Source organism: Rutidosis leptorrhynchoides, chromosome 9 (assembly GCF_046630445.1).
Source record: "Rutidosis leptorrhynchoides isolate AG116_Rl617_1_P2 chromosome 9, CSIRO_AGI_Rlap_v1, whole genome shotgun sequence".
Taxonomy (NCBI): domain Eukaryota; kingdom Viridiplantae; phylum Streptophyta; class Magnoliopsida; order Asterales; family Asteraceae; genus Rutidosis; species Rutidosis leptorrhynchoides.
In genome coordinates, this window is record NC_092341.1 from 272,305,844 (window position 1) to 272,327,513 (window position 21,670).

The 21,670-nt window shown below is 32.2% G+C and overlaps 1 non-coding gene across 1 annotated transcript; it reads right to left on the reverse strand.

The window, feature by feature from the left end:
• Positions 1-5,585: 5,585 nt before the first annotated feature.
• On the reverse strand, positions 5,586-5,692 carry LOC139869505 (small nucleolar RNA R71). The gene has a single exon (XR_011766112.1). It is a non-coding gene; the product is annotated as a small nucleolar RNA R71 (small nucleolar RNA).
• Positions 5,693-21,670: the final 15,978 nt, after the last annotated feature.

Sequence of the window (21,670 nt, forward strand, 5' to 3'; positions counted from 1 at the left end):
TACAACATATTGAGATATCAAAAGAGACATGTTTAAGTTTAGTAACATGTCTAAGAATGGTCTAGTCTTGATTAACATGATGTCATACAACATGCTTAATTAAACTTATTTGTTTCACTAGGTAAGACATCATTAACGCATCTAATTAATCCATGTGCAAGCTTAAAGATGAAAAATAACTTGCTTAGTGATTAATTGAGTTTTTTTTGCCATCAATGACATGTTGACCAACCAATGGTTTTAAGCAAGTGTGTTAAAAACAAACAAAAGATTATGAAAAATCCGAGATTACTTCAATTGGTTATCAAGACTTGTATCCAAGAATGTTAGACTTCCCTTTTTAGTTATGACAAGTCACTACCAAAAGAATACAACCAAGGAAAATGATACACTTAATGCATATAGTACTTCTATAGGATGTTCGGTATCTTTTGCAGATATTAAATGAAGTAAAGAGGCCAAAAGAACCATGTTTGAATGGATTCAAATTGCCATACAACGGCTAGGTAAAAATGACCTGGCAACGTGCAGTTGACCCACGGTCGACCGTGGGCTAAGTCGCAGCAACAGCTAGTTTTTTTTATCTCTATCTATAAATAACAAGACTTGGAGAGCTTTGAAGATTTGACCATCTTGCATGCTTCAACTCTAATTTATTAGAGAATCACAAGATCATAATTCATATATTTTTATTATTAGCAAGAGAAGTTCTATGAGCTCATAGATTATAGAAGGGTTGTTAACTTACTATCAAATTACTATCTTGTGAGTTTACTTAGTGTTGTATTATCCTTTGAATTTTCTTAGGATTTTCATCACTAAAAGGGTGAGTCTTGTACTTTGTAACTAGAAGCATAAGCTAGCTTAGCTATCATCTTCATTAAAGGGAACTAGGAAGTTGATTAATTCCATTGGGGATTAATACTTGTTCAAGGTGAAGACAAGTTAATCTAAGTTCGAGGTAATCTTTCAAAAGGATAGAAAGATTAGGTTTGTTGTCTACAAGAAGTACAAGACTTGTAAATAGGATCTTCACCGGGCTTGGAGAAAAGGCTTAGTGAAGCAAAAATCCTGATTAGTGAATCGGGGAGTGGATTAAGGTGGATTAGTTAACATCCACCCAAACTACTATAAATCCTTGTGCTTATGTTCTTTACTTTACTTTATGCATTACTTCAAACATAAACACTACACATATTGAGTTTGAGTTGATTAAGTTGATCAAGGACTGTTCAAATCTTTTTGATCATCGAAAAAGTTTTAAAAATCGTATTAAATAACTATTCACCCCATTCTAGTTACTTACAGGCTATATACTTTCAAAAAGCGTGCTAATATGAACGCATTGAACCTGTTAACCGGATAAAACAAAATTGAGTGAACAAAACTGAAGGTATATAGCCTACATCAGAACAAATCATTTTTGTATATAGCCTACATCGGAACACAAATGAAAGTATATAACCTATTTATAGCCATATAAAATAAAAAAAAATGTTAAAAATTTGATTTTACCGTTTTCGCAGGTAACCGGTTGATAATGCTAAAAACGAACATATATTTCATAGCATTATTCCCCAAGAAAGACAAGCTTTTAGTTGCAATTGTTCTATTTACAAGTGATATTCGTTTAAATATTAAAAGGTGAAGACAAAAGACAGATTCGACGAATTGAAGACGCAAGCGACCAAAAAGCTCAAAAGTACAAAATACAATCAAAGAGTTTCCAATTATTGATGAGAAACGTCTCGAAATTACAAGAGTACAAGATTCAAAACGCAAAGTACAAGATATTAAATTGTACGCAAGGACGTTCAAAAATCCGGAACAGGGACCAGAGTCAACTCTCAACGCTCGACGCAATGGACTAAAAATTACAAGTTAACTATGTATATAAATATAATATAATATATAATTAATTATATTAATTATATATATATTATATTTATAAAATAAATCGTCGGCAAACAAAGATCCAAAATGGAGTGAGCTGTAATTACAAACTCCGCGACTCGCGGAGTTTGAAGAGCAAAAAGGGCGCGAGTCGCGGAGCTCACCTGGACTCAATTCCCTATAAAAACAAACGCAGTTTGATCGCAAAAACCATATAATATATCCATCCATCTATCTATACGTAAATATATATATATATAATTTATATTTTAATTTTAATTTTAATTTTAAATCCTAATAATAAGGGTATGTTAGCGAATGTTGTAAGGGTGAAAGTTGAAATTCTGTCCGTGTAACGCTACGCTATTTTTTAATCATTGTAAGTTATGTTCAACCTTTTTAATTTAATGTCTCGTAGCTAAGTTATTATTATGCTTATTTAATCCGAAGTAATCATGATGTTTGGCTAATTACTAAAATTGGGTAATTGGGCTTTGTACCATAATTGGGGTTTGGATAAAAGAACGACACTTGTGGAAATTAGACTATGGGCTATTAATGGGTTTTATATTAACTAAACAATACCTTGTTAATTTAATATACAAACTTATAATTCGACGTATTTATATATAACCACATACGCTTGACTGGGTACGGTGGGCGTGATATCTATAAATACCAATAATTATTCATTTTACCGGACACGGAACTGGATTAATAGTTAATAGACTTGTTGAAACAGGGGTGAATTACATTCAAGGGTAATTGGTGTAATTGTAAACGAAGTAGTAAAACCTTGGTTTACACGCAGTCGATAACCTGGTGTATTCATTAAACAAAGTATTAAAACCTTGTTACAATTCGAATCCCCAATTAGTTGAAATATTTGACTTCGGGAATAAAAATAATTTGACGAAGGCTTTCGCTCTTTATATTTATGACTGATGGACTATTATGGACAAATCCGTATGGACATATTAAATAATCCAGGACAAAGAACAATTAACCCATGGGCATAAAACTAAAATCAACACGTCAAACATCATGATTACGGAAGTTTAAATAAGCATAATTCTTTTATTTCATATTTCCTCGTACTTTTATTTATTGTCATTTTAATTATTGTTATTTATTTTATATTGTTAATTTCATTATCGTTATTTACTTTACGCTTTAAATTAAGTCTTTTATTTATTTAACATTTTACATTTGGTTTTAACTGCGACTAAAGTTTTAAAATCAACAAACCGATCATTAAACTGTAAAAACCCCCCTTTATAATAATAATATTACTTATATATATATTTGTATTTTTATAAAAGTAAACTAATATAGCTTTGTTTAAAGATTCCCTGTGGAACGAACCGGACTTACTAAAAACTACACTACTGTACGATTAGGTACACTACCTATAAGTGTTGTAGCAAGGTTTAAGTATATCCATTCAATAAATAAATAAATATCTTGTGTAAAATTATATCGTATTTAATAGTATTTTCTGCTAAAATTTAATAGTATTTTATACCCCTTAGCTTTAACTATCAAGTATTTTTGGCGCCGCTGCCGGAGAACAATCTAACTTAAAAGTCGGAAGCGTAACGCTAAATTTTTTTTTAAGAAAAAAAAAGATTTTTATTTTTAGTTTACTTTTATTAAAATTCACTTTTGTAAAAATACGTTTTTAATTATTCGAAAATATAAAAAGAAAACAAAAATTTATATATATATATTTTTAAGATTTTGTTAAATATTTAAGTTTTATAAAGTTTCTTTATTTTTCTTTTATAAAAATATAAGTTTTATATAAATATTTTGTGTTTATTTAGAACATAAAATTAAAAACCGAAAAAAAATAAATAAATATTTTGTGTAAAATTGTATCGTATTTAATAGTATTTCCTGCTAAAATAAATAAATATCTTGGAACCCCGCGACTCGCGGAGTTTGCTGCTTCGGGCACCGCAACTCGCGGAGCCACCATGAAACCGACAGAAACCCTAATCAGCATTTATTACGGATAATTATTATTATTATTAATAAACCCTAATTACTTAATTATTATTATAATTAGTTTAAGTTTTTAAATTAAATTGTATTTTAAATTTTAATTAGTTTTATTATATATAAAAATTAATAGTTTTATAAAATAAATAATATAAAAATAATATTTTTATAAAAATTGTAATTTTTACAACTTTTAGTATATTTTTATATTTTGCCCTTTTTAATTGTTTTAGTGTAATATTTGTATTTTTCGTTAATTTTTAGTTTTAAACTTAGTTTTTGCCATAATTATTTTTTTACTTCTAGATTTTTAGGCTTTGCCGTAAAATTCCTTAAGTGCCTTTTCTTTAGACTAAGATTTAGGTGCTTTAGAATTTTGCGACGCCTTTTTAAGTTTTAGTTTCTTTTTAAGTTATTGCCATTTGGGATATAGTTTTACTTGTAAGATTTAATATTTTTAGACACCTTTTACTATGTATCAATTATCATTCCAATTAGTAATCTCAATTTGCGATTATAATTTTAAGTTAGTGATAGTAATAAGGTTGGGTTAGGCAAGTGTTTTAAAGTTTTATAAGTCACTCCTTTTATTTCTTATTTTTCGACGCCTTTTATTTTTTCGATCTTTTCTTTTTCGACCTTTTTCGACACGCTCTTTTTCTTTCTTATTTCTCGCTATTCTAGTTTTTAGGACATAGATTTTTTATTCTACTTCTTATCTAAATTTCTTAAAATTACGAAAATTTATTTTAAGTGGTTAAATTGATAGACATCAAAATTTTCTGGTTCGTAGTAATAGTTGGATTTGTACGTGGACCGGGTTATTGGAGCCAAACAGTCCTCAATTATATTGAGACCAAACGAATCCTGACCCTCTGCTGCATCTTTTGGCTATTCGAAACGTGGGCAAAATCAGAAAAGTCTATTGATTGTATAACTTATATAATTTTTCTTTCCTTTTTAAAAACTAATAGGATATTCAGTGAATGCACCGAGCAAGACGTTCACCACCTTTTGTACGTTCACCACCTGTAACTAGATCAAGACATCTAGCAAATATTACCGCCGTTGATTTTTCTTTAGAATCGTCATCCAGTCGACCAAGTACTCTAGTTCAAATTTCCGATAATCCATTTTTTGAACCCGACCTCACAATTGAGAATGCGGAGAATATTCAGGGACGATTCATAGATCCCGAACCATTAAATTTTCCTCCGGAACCACCAATCATTCAAACAGAGATTGTTGAGGAACGAACCATTAAATCAGAATCCTCTAGTGATTCCGATTCAACAAATTCAATTATGGAGAATCTGAAACCTTTAAGTATGGAAGACCGAATGAGAGCTAAACGCATTGGCCAAGGTCACACAATTACTCATCCTGACATTAATGCGCCAGATTATGAAATCAAAGGACAAATTCTACACATGGTGACTATTCAATGCCAATTTAGTAGTGCGCCGAAGGAAGATCCAAATGAACATCTTCGTACCTTTAATAGGATCTGCACTCTATTTAAAATAAGAGAAGTTGAGGATGAACAGATATATCTCATGTTATTTCCCTGGACTTTAAAGGGAGAAGCCAAGGATTGGTTGGAATCGTTACCTGAAGGGGCGATTGATACATGGGACGTTTTAGTTGAAAAATTTCTTAAACAATTCTTTCCTGCATCTAAAGCCGTAAGACTTCAAGGAGAAATTGTTACGTTTACACAGAAGCCAAATGAAACTCTATATGAGGTGTGGAAAAGATTTGGAAAGTTATTAAGAGGATGTCCGCAACATGGTTTAGACACCTGTCAAATAGTACAAATATTCTACCAAGGATGCGACATCACTACAAGGAAAGACATAGATATAGCAGCTGGTGGTTCTATTATGAAGAAAACCGAAACGGATGCTTACAAAATTATTGATAACACTGCTTCCCACTCACATGAGTGGCACCAAGAAAAAGATATCGTTAGATCATCTAAAATAGCTAGAGCCGATTCTAGCCATGACTTAGATTCCATTTCCGCAAAGATAGATGCTGTCGAGAGACGAATGGAAAAGATGACTAAAGATATCCACTCAATACGAATTAGTTGTGAGCAGTGTGGAGGACCACATTTGACAAAAGATTGTCTCAGTATTGAATTAACAATGGAACAAAGAGAGAATATTTCATACATAAACCAAAGGCCTGGAAATAATTATCAGAATAATTATCAACCGCCAAGACCGATTTACAATCAAAACCAGAATTATAACAGAAATATTCCATACAACAACCAACAAGGTCCTAGCAATCAACAAGTATCCAACAATAATTACAATCAGCAAAGACCTAATTTTCAAAACAAACCACCACAACCCGATGATAAAAAGCCGAATTTAGAAGATATGATGACGAAGCTAGTTGAAACTCAAACGCAGTTTTTCACATCTCAAAAACAAACCAATGAACAAAATGCTCAAGCATTTAGAAATCAACAAGCTTCTATTCAAAACTTGGAACAAGAAGTAAGTAACCTAGCAAGATTAATAGGTGAAAGAAAACCGTGAAGTTTACCTAGTGATACAAATGCTAACCCCCAGAATGAAACAGCTAAAGCCATTACCACAAGAAGTGGTACAGCACTTAAACCACCTGAAATACCTGTAACTTCTGATGAAGCTATTCCTACTCCACAAGAACCACAACCTGATCAAGATAAGGAAAAAGAACCGGTAGTTGAAAAGGTTAATGAAGATAACACAGTTAAGGATAAACCTTATGTTAAACCATACCAACCACCACTTCCTTACCCGAGTAAAATGAAGAAAGAGAAACTTGAAGCCGAGCAATCCAAATTCTTGGATATGTTTAAACAGATAAATGTACATCTTCCTTTCATTGATGTAATTTCAGGAATGCCTAGATATGCTAAATTTCTGAAAGATCTAATATCAAATAGAAAGAAAATGAAAGAACTCTCGGCTGTTACTATGAACGCTAATTGTTCAGCAGTGCTGTTGAATAAGATACCAGAAAAACTATCTGATCCAGGAAGTTTCACAATTCCATGTTTTCTGGGTAGTCTTAGTTCAATAGAAGCATTGGCAGACTTAGGTGCTAGTATAAATTTAATGCCGTATTCACTATACGCTAAACTAGACCTTGGAGAATTGAAACCAACCAGAATAAGCATACAACTAGCCGATAGATCAATAAAATATCCTAGAGGGATAATGGAGAACATGCTAGTTAAAGTTGGTACTTTAGTATTTCCAGTAGATTTTGTTGTTCTGGACATGGAAGAAGATTCTCAAGTTCCTCTCATATTAGGAAGACCATTCTTAAACACGGCTAAAGCAATGATAGACGTGTTCGGTAAGAAATTGACCCTAAGTATAGAGGACGAGAGTGTTACCTTTTCAGTTGATAGAGCAATGCAACAACCGCAATCTGCAGATGATACATGTTATTATATTCAAACTATAGATGCACATGCAGAATTGTTAGAAGAATTTCCAGAATTACAAGGAACAGGAGAATGTTCTTTAGGAGAAGGAACTGAACCAATTGATGAAGTTGAAATGTTAGCTACACTTATAGCTAATGGATATGAACCAACAACAGAAGAAATTCAAATGCTAAAATAAGAAGACAGATATCGATACAAATCATCGATAGAAGAACCTCCGAAATTAGAGTTAAAGCCACTTCCAAACCATTTGGAATACGCTTATTTACATGGTGAATCTGAATTACCTGTAATAATATCGTCTCCTCTTACTGAAAATGAGAAATCACAACTCATTTCTGTGTTGAAAGCTCATAAACCAGCCATTGCATGGAAGATTCATGATATTAAAGGAATCAGTTCTAATAATAAGGGTATGTTAGCGAATGTTGTAAGGGTGTAAGTCGAAATTCTGTCCGTGTAACGCTACGCTATTTTTTAATCATTGTAAGTTATGTTCAACCTTTTTAATTTAATGTCTCGTAGCTAAGTTATTATTATGCTTATTTAATCCGAAGTAATCATGATGTTGGGCTAATTACTAAAATTGGGTAATTGGGCTTTGTACCATAATTGGGGTTTGGATAAAAGAACGACACTTGTGGAAATTAGACTATGGGCTATTAATGGGTTTTATATTAACTAAACAATACCTTGTTAATTTAATATACAAACTTATAATTCGACGTATTTATATATAACCACATACGCTTGACTGGGTACGGTGGGCGGGATATCTATAAATACCAATAATTATTCATTTTACCGGACACGGAACTGGATTAATAGTTAATAGACTTGTTGAAACAGGGGTGAATTACATTCAAGGGTAATTGGTGTAATTGTTAACAAAGTAGTAAAACCTTGGTTTACACGCAGTCGATAACCTGGTGTATTCATTAAACAAAGTATTAAAACCTTGTTACAATTCGAATCCCCAATTAGTTGAAATATTTGACTTCGGGAATAAAAATAATTTGACGAAGGCTTTCGCTCTTTATATTTATGACTGATGGACTATTATGGACAAATCCGTATGGACATATTAAATAATCCAGGATAAAGAACAATTAACCCATGGGCATAAAACTAAAATCAACACGTCAAACATCATGATTACGGAAGTTTAAATAAGCATAATTCTTTTATTTCATATTTAATTTCCTTTATTTTATATTTAATTGCACTTCTAATTATCGCACTTTTATTGTTATTGTATTTAATTGCACTTTTTAATTATCGCAAGTTTATTTTATCGCACTTTTATTATTCGCAATTTCATTATCGTTATTTACTTTACGCTTTAAATTAAGTCTTTTATTTATTTAACATTTTACATTTGGTTTTAACTGCGACTAAAGTTTTAAAATCAATAAACCGGTCATTAAACGGTAAAAACCCCCCTTTATAATAATAATATTACTTATATATATATATGTATTTTTATAAATTTAAACTAATATAGCGTTAAGCTTTGTGAAAAAGATTCCCTGTGGAACGAACCGGACTTACTAAAAACTACACTACTGTACGATTAGGTACACTGCCTATAAGTGTTGTAGCAAGGTTTAAGTATATCCATTCAATAAATAAATAAATATCTTGTGTAAAATTGTATCGTATTTAATAGTATTTCCTGCTAAAATTTAATAGTATTTTATACTCCTTAGCTTTAACCATCAAGTATTTTTGGCGCCGCTGCCGGGGAACAATCTAACTTAAAAGTCGGAAGCGTAACGCTAAATTTTTTTTTTAAGAAAAAAAAAAGATTTTTATTTTTAGTTTACTTTTATTAAAATTTACTTTTGTAAAAATACGTTTTTAATTATTCAAAAATATAAAAAGAAAACAAAAATTTATATATTTTTTTAAGATTTTGTTCAATATTTAAGTTTTATAAAGTTTCTTTATTTTTCTTTTATAAAAATATAAGTTTTATTTAAATATTTTGTGTTTATTTAGAACATAAAATTAAAAACCGAAAAAAAAATAAATAAATATATAAATCTAGTTTTAAGATTTTTATTATAAAGTATTTCTATTTTTATTTTAGTTTTTAAAACATAAGTTTTTATTTAGTTTTTATAAATATTTTATTTAAATATTTAAACAGAAAATATAAAAAAAAACGTCGAATTAAAAAAAGTACCTGAGTTGAAAATTGGAACCCCGCGACTCGCGGAGTTTGCTGCTTCGGGCACCGCAACTCGCGGAGCCACCCTGACACCGACAGAAACCCTAATCAGCATTTATTACGGATAATTATTATTATTATTATTATTAATAAACCCTAATTACTTAATTATTATTATAATTAGTTTAAGTTTTTAAATTGAATTGTATTTTAAATTTTAATTAGTTTTATTATATATAAAAATTAATAGTTTTATAAAATAAATAATATAAAAATAATATTTTTATAAAAATTGTAATTTTTACAACTTTTAGTATATTTTTATATTTTGCCCTTTTTAATTGTTTTAGCGTAATATTTGTATTTTTCGTTAATTTTTAGTTTTAAACTTAGTTTTTGCCATAATTATTTTTTTACTTCTAGATTTTTAGGCTTTGCCGTAAAATTCCTTAAGTGCCTTTTCTTTAGACTAAGATTTAGGTGCTTTAGAATTTTGCGACGCCTTTTTAAGTTTTAGTTTCTTTTTAAGTTATTGCCATTTGGGATATAGTTTTACTTGTAAGCTTTAATATTTTTAGACATCTTTTACTATGTATCAATTATCATTCCAATTAGTAATCTCAATTTGCGATTATAATTTTAAGTTAGTGATAGTAATAAGGTTGGGTTAGGCAAGTGTTTTAAAGTTTTATAAGTCACTCCTTTTATTTCTTATTTTTCGACGCCTTTTATTTTTTCGATCTTTTCTTTTTCGACCTTTTTCGACACGCTCTTTTTCTTTCTTATTTCTCGCTATTCTAGTTTTTAGGACACAGATTTTTTATTCTACTTCTTATCTAAATTTCTTAAAATTACGAAAATTTATTTTAAGTGGTTAAATTGATAGACATCAAAATTTTCTGGTTCGTAGTAATAGTTAGATTTGTACGTGGACCTGGTTATTGGAGCCAAACAGTCCTCAATTATATTGAGACCAAACGAATCCTGCCCCTCTGCTGCATCTTTTGGCTATTCGAAACGTGGGCAAAATCAGAAAAGTCTATTGATTGTATAACTTATATAATTTTTCTTTCCTTTTTAAAAACTAATAGGATATTCAGTGAATGCACCGAGCAAGACGTTCACCACCTTTTGTACGTTCACCACCTGTAACTAGATCAAGACATCTAGCAAATATTACCGCCGTAGATTTTTCTTTAGAATCGTCATCCAGTCGACCAAGTACTCCAGTTCAAATTTCCGATAATCCATTTTTTGAACCCGACCTCACAATTGAGAATCCGGAGAATATTCAGGGACGATTCATAGATCCTGAACCATTAAATTTTCCTCCGGAACCACCAATCATTCAAACAGAGATTGTTGAGGAACGAACCATTAAATCAGAATCCTCTAGTGATTCCGATTCAACAAATTCAATTATGGAGAATCTGGAACCTTTAAGTATGGAAGACCGAATGAGAGCTAAACGCACTGGCCAAGGTCACGCAATTACTCATCCTGACATTAATGCGCCAGATTATGAAATCAAAGGACAAATTCTACACATGGTGACTAATCAATGCCAATTTAGTGGTGCGCCGAAGGAAGATCCAAATGAACATCTTCGTACCTTTAATAGGATCTGCACTCTATTTAAAATAAGAGAAGTTGAGGATGAACAGATATATCTCATGTTATTTCCCTGGACTTTAAAGGGAGAAGCCAAGAATTGGTTGGAATCGTTACCTGAAGGGGCGATTGATACATGGGACATTTTAGTTGAAAAATTTCTTAAACAATTCTTTCCTGCATCTAAAGCCGTAAGACTTCAAGGAGAAATTGTTACGTTTACACAGAAGCCAAATGAAACTCTATATGAGGCGTGGACAAGATTTGGAAAGTTATTAAGAGGATGTCCGCAACATGGTTTAGACACCTGTCAAATAGTACAAATATTCTACCAAGGATGCGACATCACTACAAGAAAAGACATAGATATAGCAGCTGGTGGTTCTATTATGAAGAAAACCGAAACTGATGCTTACAAAATTATTGATAACACTGCTTCCCACTCACATGAGTGGCACCAAGAAAAAGATAAAGTTAGATCATCTAAAGCAGCTAGAGCCGATTCTAGCCATGACTTAGATTCCATTTCCGCAAAGATAGATGCTGTCGAGAGACGAATGGAAAAGATGACTAAAGATATCCACTCAATACGAATTAGTTGTGAGCAGTGTGGAGGACCACATTTGACAAAAGATTGTCTCAGTATTGAATTAACAATGGAACAAAGAGAGAATATTTCATACATAAACCAAAGGCCTGGAAATAATTATCAGAATAATTATCAACCGCCACGACCGATCTACAATCAAAACCAGAATTATAACAGAAATATTCCATACAACAACCAACAAGGTCCTAGCAATCAACAAGTGTCCAACAATAATTACAATCAGTAAAGACATAATTTTCAAAACAAACCACCACAACCCGATGATAAAAAGCCGAATTTAGAAGATATGATGACGAAGCTAGTTGAAACTCAAACACAGTTTTTCACATCTCAAAAACAAACCAATGAACAAAATGCTCAAGCGTTTAGAAATCAACAAGCTTCTATTCAAAATCTGGAACAAGAAGTAAGTAACCTAGCAAGGTTAATAGGTGAAAGAAAACCGGGAAGTTTACCTAGTGATACAAATGCTAACCCCCGGAATGAAACAGCTAAAGCCATTACCACAAGAAGTGGTACAACACTTAAACCACCTGAAATACCTGTAACTTCTGATGAAGCTATTCCTACTCTACAAGAACCACAACCTGATCAAGATAAGGAAAAAGAACCGGTATTTGAAAAGGTTAATGAAGATAACACAGTTAAGGCTAAACCTTATGTTAAACCATACCAACCACCACTTCCTTACCCGAGTAAAATGAAGAAAGAGAAACTTGAAGCTGAGCAATCCAAATTCTTGGATATGTTTAAACAGATAAATGTAAATCTTCCTTTCATTGATGTGATTTCAGGAATGCCTAGATATGCTAAATTCTTGAAAGATCTAATCTCAAATAGAAAGAAAATGGAAGAACTCTCGGCCGTTACTATGAACGCTAATTGTTCAGCAGTGCTGTTGAATAAGATACCAGAAAAACTATCTGATCCAGGAAGTTTCACAATTCCATATTTTCTGGGTAGTCTTAGTTCAATAGAAGCATTGGCAGACTTAGGTGCTAGTATAAATCTAATGCCGTATTCACTATACGCTAAACTAGACCTTGGAGAATTGAAACCAACAAGAATAAGCATACAACTAGCCGATCGATCAATAAAATATCCTAGAGGGATAATGGAGAACATGCTAGTTAAAGTTGGTACTTTAGTATTTCCAGTAGATTTTGTTGTTCTGGACATGGAAGAAGATTCTCAAGTTCCTCTCATATTAGGAAGACCATTCTTAAACACGGCTAAAGCAATGATAGACGTGTTCGGTAAGAAATTGACCCTAAGTATAGAGGATGAGAGTGTTACCTTTTCAGTTGATAGAGCAATGCAACAACCACAATCTGCAGATGATACATGTTATTATATTCAAACTATAGATGCACATGCAGAATTATTAGAAGAATTTCCAGAATTACAAGGAACAGGAGAATGTTCTTTAGGAGAAGGAACTGAACCAATTGATGAAGTTGAAATGTTAGCTACACTTATAGCTAATGGATATGAACCAACAACAGAAGAAATTCAAATGCTAAAAGAAGAAGACAGATATCGATACAAATCATCGATAGAAGAACCTCCGAAATTAGAGTTAAAGCCACTTCCAAACCATTTGAAATACGCTTATTTACATGGTGAATCTGAATTACCTGTAATAATATCGTCTTCTCTTACTGAAAATGAGAAATCACAACTCATTTCTGTGTTGAAAGCTCATAAAACAGCCATTGCATGGAAGATTCATGATATTAAAGGAATCAGTCCTTCGTATTGCACACATAAAATCCTTATGGAAGAAGGTCATAAAATGTATGTGCAACGCCAATGAAGACTAAATCCTAATATGCAAGATGTAGTTAAGAAAGAGATTATTAAACTGCTAGATGTAGGTTTGATATATCCAATTTCTGATAGTCCATGGGTAAGCCCAGTTCAATGCGTGCCTAAGAAGGGTGGCATGACTGTCATTACAAATGAGAAAAATGAGCTTATTCCTACTAGGACTGTAACAGGATGGCGTGTATGTATTGATTATAGAAAATTAAATGACGCCACCAGAAAAATCACTTTCCCTTACGTTTCATTGATCAAATGTTGGAAAGATTAGCCGGAAATAGTTACTATTGTTTTCTAGATGGATTTTTCGGATATTTTCAAATTCCAATAGCACCCGAAGATCAAGAGAAAACCACATTCACGTGCCCTTATGGTACTTTTGCTTACAAACGCATGCCATTTGGACTTTGCAACGCCCCTGCAACCTTTCAAAGGTGTATGATGGCGATTTTTCATGACATGATAGAAGAATGCATGGAAGTTTTCATGGATGACTTTTCAGTCTTCGGTGATACATTTGAAACATGTCTAGCTAATCTTGAACGAATGCTTATTAGATGCGAACAATCAAATCTAGTTCTTAATTGGGAGAAATGCCATTTTATGGTTAAAGAAGGCATCGTTCTTGGTCATAAAATTTCAAAAGAAGGAATTGAAGTGGATAGAGCTAAAGTAGATGTAATTGCTAAACTTCCACATCCCACCAATGTTAGAGGAGTTAGGAGTTTTCTAGGGCATGCCGGTTTTTACCGACGTTTCATAAAAGATTTTTCTAAAATTGCCACTCCTATGAATAAACTCCTAGAAAAGGATGCTCCATTCATCTTTTCAGATGAATGTATCAAATCTTTTAATATTCTTAAAGAGAAACTCACTAATGCGCCGATCATGATAACACCAAATTGGAATCTTCCGTTTGAACTAATGTGCGATGCAAGTGATTTTGCAATGGGAGCCGTTTTAGGACAAAGGATTGAAAAACGATTTCAACCTATATATTATGCTAGTAAGACGTTACAAGGAGCACAAACGAATTACACAACTATTGAAAAAGAACTCCTTGCTATTGTCTTTGCTTTTGACAAATTTCGTTCATATCTCGTTCTAGCTAAAACAGTGGTCTATACTGACAATTCTGCTCTTAGATACCTATTTTCAAAACAAGATGCCAAACCAAGATTAATCCGTTGGATCTTACTCTTACAAGAGTTCGATATTGAAATCCGAGATAAAAGAGGAGCAGAAAATCTCGCCGCTGATCATCTTTCTCGTCTTGAAAATCCCGAGTTAGAAGTTCTAAATGAATCAGCCATACAAGACAACTTTCCTGATGAATATCTATTGAAGATAGATTATAATGAAATTCCATGGTTTGCAGACTATGCAAACTACTTAGTTTGTGGATTCCTTGAAAAAGGATTATTGTACCAAAAACGAAAGAAATTCTTTAGTGATATAAAACACTATTTTTGGGAAGATCCACATCTGTTTAAAAGTTATCCCGATGGAATAATACGCCGATGTGTATTTGGAGATGAAGCTAGTAAAATTTTAAACCATTGTCACACAGGACCAACAGGAGGGCATTATGGGCCTCAACTAACAGCAAGAAAAGTTTATGATGCTGGATTCTATTGGCCTACAATTTACAAAGATGCACACCTTCTTTGCAAATCCTGTGATGCTTGTCAAAGGGCCGGAAAAATAAGTCAACGTGATGAAATGCCACAAAATGTTATCCAAGTATGTGAAGTATTTGACATTTGGGGTATTGACTTTATGGGTCCATTTCCAAAATCTCATAATAATCTATATATTCTCGTAGCCATTGATTATGTATCTAAATGGGCAGAAGCACAAGCTCTCCCAACTAACGATGCACGAGTTGTAGTCAACTTTTTAAAACGTCTTTTTGCAAGGTTTGGAACACAGAAAACTTTAATAAGTGATCGGGGCACTCATTTCTGTAATAATCAACTTGAGAAAGTTCTTAAAAGATATGGAGTAACTCATAAAATCTCCACCGCATATCATCCACAAACAAGTGGAAAAGTTGAAAATACCAACCGAGCTTTAAAACGTATTCTAGAAAAAACCGTAGGATCAAATCCGAAGGAATGGTCCATTAAATTGGAGGATGCACTCTGGGCTTTTAGAACAGCCTACAAAACTCCAATTGGAACCACACCTTTTAAACTCGTCTACGGAAAAGCATGTCATCTTCCAGTAGAAATTGAACACAAAGCATTTTGGGCTTTGAAGACATGTAATCTTGATATACATGAAGCTGGACGTCTACGATTAAGTCAACTAAATGAATTAGAAGAATTAAGACATGAAGCATACGAAAATTCATTAATCTATAAAGAAAGAACGAAGAAATGGCATGATAAAAGAATCAGAAGTTTAAAAGAATTTAAAGAAGGAGACAGAGTTCTTCTTTTCAATTCACGATTCAAGCTATTTCCTAGAAAATTGAAATCACGATGGTCTGGACCATTCATAGTCAAAAGAGTTTTCTCATACGGAACGATAGAATTAATAAATTCAAATGGAATTGAATTTAAAGTTAATGGTCACAGAGTTAAACATTACATACATGGTCCGATGGAAGTTGACAATGAAGTTAATCATAATTTCACCACCAAAGAAAACCTTCAAAATGAAAACATAAATATGTTATCAACAATATATGAAAAATCAAAATTAGAATATAAGGAGGATTCAAATTTGAGTGATGAAGAAGAATTCTTATACAAACCTCCCATTCCAAGAAACGAAGAAAAATGTGAACAAGAAATTCAAATAGAAGTGAAAGAACCAAGGAAAGAACACCCGAAAAAGATTTACAAACCAACTCGACTTACTAAAGCAGGAGACCCGGGTGAATTTATCATTTCTTGCTTACTTAATGATGGTGCTGTATATAATGGACTCGCAGATTTAGGAGCAAGTGCAAATATTATGCCTCTTTCCTTATACAAAAGATTAGGCATGGGTAAATTAAAACCAACCAAAATAGGTGTTCAATCATTTGACCAAACCATTAAACACCCGGTTGGAATAGCAAATAATTTACTTGTTAACGTGGGAAGTTTGACCTTTGTTGCAAACTTCATAGTGATTAATATGGAGGAAAACCTTGATATTCCTCTAATTCTAGGTCGCCCATTTTTAGCAACCACCGAGGCATTCATTGATGTAAGAGAAGGTAGTATGACACTTAGGGATGGTGATACATCGATCACCTTTGTGAACCGAAAGTTTAGATCTCCACAAACCAAAACTGTTAGACCAATAAAAACGCATAAGTGTGGGGAAGATGAAGAAACACTTAATGATGATCCAATCACAAAGAATGCCGTTGATGATATGAAATTAGATGAACCCATTTTTAACAGTTCAACGAAGAAACTTTATAAACGGATTCACGATGCTAAGATTAAAGGAAACTTTAAGTTATATAACCGATTAATATCCAATTTATCGTCAAAAGAAAAGGCGATGTTAGTTGAATTTGTGAAAGTTACGGAGGAAATCAACAAATGGATTGAAGTAAAAGTCAAAGATATAAAAGTTGTTGATGATTCAATTGAAAATAATGTTAATCACAATTTCAACTAAGTATAGGAGGTTTATGTATTTCTATTAGAGTTAGATTTTCTGTTTTCGTGTAGTTCTCGAAAATGGAACTCGAATGGTCTTTCCCTAGCAGACCCTAAAGAACTAGTCTTCTCCCCCCATTCTGAATTTTTTTTTTTTTTAGGTTTTTACGAAATGAAGACTGCCTGTGAACTAAACCATGGTCTAATGCTACACGCTTTGATCACTAAACGTAATAATGACACACTTCCGAGTGAAATAGTATCAGTAATCAGAGAAAGATTGGACGGAGTAAGAAAAGAATCCAGATGTGAAGATAATAAGTTACAATTTGGTAAAGGAAAATCAAAATCCGCAGCGAAAAGAAGAGCATGACACCTAGAAAGATGCCACAAATGCGGAAAATGGTCACATGGAGGTAAATGTTCAAATAATCAAACCTATTCAAATACCGAATTTGTTACTTTATGCAAAGACGGACCGTTCATATGTTTAGAAGAAAAAACACTGAATGCTTGAGGTTACGCCTATGTAGCCATGGAAAACCAATTAAACCGACTATCTTATGAATGGGATAGATCATATAACTAAGAATACTATCTCACAGGTAAGTCTGTACAGTTTTTTGTTTTTATTTTTATTTTTAACCTTTTGATAATAAACGCTAATTTGTTCGCTAAAAAGTATTAAATTGGTATTAAATAAAATTAGGTTTGGCGACCGAAATTATTGATATCATACAAAAATTTATTACATCACTGCGAAATTTAACGTTTATTCTTAAGGTATAAATATCTTTAATCAATCAACCCAAAATATTTCAAAAATTCGTCATGAGTTAAATTAGGTCTTGGAACCGAAATTACTTTACCGAAAAGAGGGGCGCATATTTTTGATAATATTTGATTGATTTAATTGGGATAAAAGCCAAAAAGATTTTTAATTTTATTTTTACCATGTTTTTTAAAAATTAATATATAAATCTTAAATTAATATTGTAAACTTTGTAAAAACAATATATTTAAAATTGTAAATATTTGAAAAATTAATATAAGTTTGGTGTGAATTTATAATATGAATTTTTAAATTAAGTTTGGTGTGAATTTTTAATTTTTAAAATATAAATTTTATTTTTATGCATTTTAAATTGTAAGTTTGGTGTGAATTTTTAATATTAATTTTGAATTTTATATTTAAGTTGTGTGAATTTAAAAACAAAAATTTACTTTATTTCGTTAAGTTAAAAATATGATTTTTAAAATTCGTCGTAAGTTGAAGACTAGGTCTTTAAACCGAAATTGCTTTACCCGAGGGAGGGACGAGAACTTTTATTATCATTATTTTTAATCTTATTGAATTAAAATATGCCAAAAACATTAAAAAAACCAAAAATCTTAGTTTTTAAAACAATCGCTTGAAAAAGACAAATTTTAAAATTTTGTCGAAGGATGGACTAGGACATCGATCCGAAACGACCTCGTCCTAAATAACAAGGGAAACAAAATTTTAAAATTAATTACTTAATTGTTTTAATTAGTATAAGATATAGTTAAAAAAAAAAAATATACAAACTCCGCGACTCACGGAGTTTGAAGGGTCAAACACCGCGACTCGCGGAGGGACCAAAACCCAGGAAAAAAATAAAAACGTAATCAGATCAGTATCCTCACTCCCCACACCACAAAACTGCGAAATAAAACCCGAAAAAACCCCAAAAAACACTCCCAAATTCACAATTTTTGACCGTTAATCATCAAATCTTTTACTAAAATCATGTTAAGAAGGATGCTATCAAGGAATTACTCAAGAAAAACGGTAAATTTCTACACCTAAACACCATTTAATCCGAAAATTAGTGTTCTTGAGCAATTTTATACCCAATTTGATTTTGATGCTTTTTAGTGTAATTATGCTTAAATTGTTTATGTATTATGCTTGTATAACCTAGATTGATGCTATTTAACATGATTAGAAGCCTTAAACTTCAAATTTTGAGTAATCTAGGGTTTGTGTTCTTGAGCAAATTTGGGGCTTTTTGATATAAACAGGTTATGGCCGATTTTTGTCATGAATTGTTGCTAAATTAAGTAGTGTAACATGTTTAGGTAGTTAAATGATCGAAACTTTGAGCCTAAGCATGATTTTGAGAATTAAAGTAGACTTTTTCAAGTCTAAAATTCATGAACTTGATTTTTGAGAGATAATGCCATTTGAAACTTGTTTAATTGCTAGTAATGATTATTTTGACATGTTATTTGAGTTGAATGCTTATGAACTTGGCGAACATTTTCGTATATGCTTATTTGAAAAAGTGTAGATTTGATGAAAATATGAAAATGAGCTTAAGTTTGATATAAATTGGAAATGTCATTGTAATTATTTTGATTGATGATTTTGCTGACACTAATGCATATTTGGATGCACAAAAATTGTGTTTGCTGTGTTTTGCAGACTGAAAGGGGTGAATCTTCATCCCAAGCTCGCAATGCTCCTGCTGAGAATGCGGAACAACAGGAGGTGGATAACTACTACAAATCATCCAGTCATGACATTTTCTGATATGCACTTGGAAGATTTGCACCCGAACCTGAGATTTGACAGACTTTGGATAGATTATCCAAAATACCAAAGGAGTTTGCATACTCTTCATTCTAAAGCTGTTGAAGTACCTAGAGTCATAGAATGGGGACCATTAGAAGCTGTAGAATTGGCCGGGCCAATTAGGGAATTACTTGCACAGAGGTATGGTAATTCTACTTTTAACGATTGGGTATGGTTATTCAACATACGTAGACCTGTATATAAAGTATGGTGTGAAGAATTGTTGTGTAGTATAGAATTAAATGATCGGGTAGCTAGTTTAACCGATTGATCTTTTATTAGATTTTTGTTAGGAGGTTCGATGCGCCACATGTCTTTACTAGACATGGCTCAGGCTTTACGTATATATACACCTGAGGAGTTAGCATCTGCCGATTGTAGAGGGTTGATATTGAACGGTAGGAAGATAGACGAAAATTTTGATACGCATGGTGTATGGAGTCAAATGTCAAGCCATCACCGATTCAAAGGGGGAAATTACTCTTATTTGGATATAGATAGAGCAGAGTTAAGAGTAATTCATAGGTTTTTAGCTAATTCGATTACACAAAGAGGTAAGAATAAGGAAAAGGTAAATGAACAGGATTTGTTTTACCATATGTGTATTCGAGACCCACAAAGCGCTGTAAGTATACCTTATTGTGTGGGTTATTATTTATCAGCTATGGTTAGGGGGATGAGACCGCATAGCATAATAGGAGGTGGTATATTTATTACTTTGATTGCTGAATATCTCGGTGTGGATATAAGTCGGGGGGGATTACTAATCGAAGAACCAGAACCCCGAGATACAATAGGTTTAAATGTATACCATGGTGCGAAAGTTTTGAAGAGGCGAAATAACGCCGCAGTACGATATAATGGTAGACATCCACAGGTTGAGAGAAACCAACAGCAAGGTAATGTAGGAGGGGGAAATGAAATGGCAGAAATGCAAAGGTTTATAGCTTCACAAAAGTATGAAAATGCTAGACATAGAGCATTTGAAGATTGGCAAGTTCATCAAAACCAAATCATAGCTTATTGCCAACATATAGGTAGAAACTATATTCCTACTCCATCGCCCATATTCCCTCCCTGGTCTATAGAGATCCAACCACCGTATCCTACGTATAACCCAGCCGAAGCATTTTATAGCACATATGGTTATGCATGGAACCCCTTCTGGTATCAGTATCATCCCTAGTCTACTTAGTTTTTTATTTATTTTATTATTTGTAATGTTAATACATTTAATACTTATGTTGGATTTGTAATAGTTTTATAATTTTCTAAATTTTATTATTAGATTTTAATAATTTTTGAATGTGGGGTAATATACCAAACTTCAAAAATATGTATATATGTTTGCAGTTTATCTTATGTACACAACAGGGTAAAATAACGCATTTTCAAAGACTGGCATTAAATTCAGCAAAAGCAACTAATTTTGATGACAAGATGCAAAATATATGTGAAATAATAACAAGACGGAATGAACAAATGATATGCACCATTTATCATTCAGCAAGCAAACACAAATATGTTTGGAAACTTTGGTAAAATTTAATCATTTCTACGCTAATCACCCTCAATAATTTAAATTGTTACTGATTTCTTGCAAATGAGGGCATTGCAAGATCTTAAGTGTGGGAAGGGGTTAAATTCTTTCAGATTTTAAAATTTTTACTTTATACACTTGGTTACCATTAGAAATACTAGTAAAGTAGTAGTTGTATTAGAATCTAGTGCTCTCTGATAATAAAGAACAGCCCTAGTCTTATATACTGACTACCCAATTTTAGTAAAAAATTTTCAAAATTTTCAATTAAATGAACTCAAAATCATGTTTATACATATTTATGAATGATAAAACTAGGTTTTAACACCGAAATTATTGTTACCTTGGAAAGGACAT